Source organism: Lupinus angustifolius, chromosome LG06, assembly GCF_001865875.1.
Source record: "Lupinus angustifolius cultivar Tanjil chromosome LG06, LupAngTanjil_v1.0, whole genome shotgun sequence".
In the NCBI taxonomy this organism is placed as follows: domain Eukaryota; kingdom Viridiplantae; phylum Streptophyta; class Magnoliopsida; order Fabales; family Fabaceae; genus Lupinus; species Lupinus angustifolius.
In genome coordinates this window covers 19,732,002-19,734,773 of record NC_032014.1, presented here as the reverse complement: position 1 = coordinate 19,734,773, position 2,772 = coordinate 19,732,002, and positions in this window count along the sequence as shown.

Genomic DNA, 2,772 nt, shown 5'->3' with positions numbered 1-2,772 from the left:
TCTAAGGTTTCCTATCTAAGGATGAGATGGAGGATTCTGGTTGTCAGGAGTCGACGAACTGCAACCACCCTTGTTGAAGACACTCAGCTTGTTGAACTCAACAATCATTCTTCTATTCTGAGACTCATTAATAGACTGAATATGGTTCCGCAAGGATTGGTAATGGCTGTTAATGTATGCATTCTGACGTTCCTCAAAATGTTCCAAATCCGTATGATATGAATCCTTGAGAGACTGAAAATGAAGGTCCATCCTATTATTGAGATGTTGTTCCATAGTCCAAACACAGGTTCTTGTGATGCATGTCCTGAATACTCCCCCTGAGTTGCAGCAAATGGCTCCCGGTTTATGTCTTGATCATCTTCACCGGAATGATCAAGGTTGGTATTGTTGAAGTCCTCTTGATATTGCCAAGTGTTGCCATACTTGTAGATGCCCATCTTGTGAATTAAACTCTCACTAACCAAGTGATCCTTGTCTGAGCAGTCCATCACCATAGTATCTGAAATATCAATGTGAAGATAGTCAATTACTCGGGTTATGAAGATACTATACGAAAGTAGTGTTGATTGAGAGACTGAGACGCTATACATGAACTTCAGAATTTCATCAGGCCAGTTTATCATGATGTTCTCCTTCACAACAAACATAAAACTCAAATCATTCACGGTAGGTTGTGCATGATTTGTGTATCTCTGAATCAGTATGTAGGAAATCAAGTAGTGTAGGAGTCTATTTTCTATGGACAGTGACCCAGCTTTGGTCAATTCGCCTTGGACATAGAGTTGAGGTCTACGCAAACATGACTTATACATTTCAACAGCATCGAATGAGTTGTCGTTTGCCCAACCACAATCATTTAGACTAGCACTAGAAAAAGAAAAACCACCCACATTCATAAATATTTCTTCGTTAATCTCAAACAGTTTTCCAACTATCATCGACCAATATTTCTCATCTTTATATCTAAAATTTGCGTAATGCTCCCTAACTAGAGTAGTGTAAATATTACCTTTCAATTCCAAGAAGGGGACAGCTCCTTGAGCTTGTAAGCCATGTGGAAATTCGAAGTTCTATTCTGTAAGCCAAGTCACATTCGCAAACCTGATATAGGTGGGTTTTCTTCCCTGAAATTTCTATGACCGAGTTTCTTGTAGAATGAGAGAGTAGTATGGGTCCATGTGGTTCTGCCTTGGTTGTAGAGGAGGCATTGCTTTTGGAGCACGCGGTGGAGCGGTTGTCTTGATTCTCTTTCCACGTCCTTTATCCATAGCAATCAAACACTGAATCGTGATGGAGGCTTAAAGGAAGGTTGAAGAAAACCTAGGGTGAAGTTTTGAATTTAGGAAAAAAAACGAATGCTTGGAAATAGGAGATGAGGAATATGGTTTATGGAGGGAAAAAGCAATGGGGTGATTCGGTTTAGGGCTAGGATTAAGCTTAGGATGATGTTGGACTTGTTCCTCTGAGATTTGAGAGAAAAGGGGATGAATGGTGTTTTGAAAAGTGTCTAGAAACGCTTCAGTTTATGATATACTGATGTCATTAATCGATTAACAACATCTTTTAATTGATTAACCTGACCTGAAAATGTTAGTTTTAAAAATTTGGGCCCATGTAATCGATTAAATGAGTTACTTAATCGATTAAATGCATTGGTTTCAGCGTTTTGGATGTTTTTAAAAGCATGCATGGATTTCAAACTTAATTGGATAATCTGATGTTTAAGCTATCACATATATTTAGAGCATTGAAGCGCAGAATCATGGATTTATGAAATGGGATTATAAGCATTCAATCATCATTTAGAAAGCATTAAAAAAGGAGATCATGCAACAAGGCAGAAAAAATTAATCGAGATATTTTCATCAAGTATTCATAGTTCTCTTCGAAAAACATAGAAAGTATCTCGTGAGAGGGGCTTGGTGAAAATATCTGCCAATTGTTTAGTTGTTTCAACAAATTCTAAAATACAATCACCTTTTTGAACATGGTCACGCAAGAAATGATGCCTTATTTCAATATGCTTAGTTCTAGAATGCAAAACGGGATTCTTGGAGAGGTTCGTGTTATCACACTTAATAGGGATCTTTTCTAATATGAGCCCAAAGTCCTTAAGTTGCTGCTTCATCCAAAGGATTTGAGCGCAACACACGCCAACGACAATATATTCCGCTTCAGCGATGGACAAAGCAACACACGCTTGCTTATTGTTGTGCCATGCAACTAGGGAGCTGCCTAATAGGTGACAACTCCCACTAGTGTTTTTGCGATCCAACTTACACCCAGCGAAGTCGGAATCGGAATAACCGACCAAGGATAGTGAGGCATCCCTAGGATACCATAATCCCATATGAATAGATCCTTTTAGATATCTCATGATGCGTTTCACAGCAATATAATGTGATTTTTTAGGTAAAGCTTGAAATCTAGCACACATGCAATCACTAAACATAATATCGAGGCGGCTAGCAGTTAAATATAGTAAGGAGTTGATTATCCCGTGATATTTGGTTACCTCAATCGCTTTTCCCTTTTCATCTCTGTCCATATAGCATTCAGATGCCATAGGTGTAGATGCATCCTTACATTTCTCCATGTCAAACTTCTTCAATAATTCCTTGCAATACTTTGACTGATGGATGAAGATGCCACTTTCCATTTGTTTGATTTGAAGTCCAAGAAAGAAGGTCAGCTCACCCATCATCGACATCTCAAACTCTCCCTACATCAACTCGGAAAACTCCTTACAAAGGATGTCATTAGTAGATC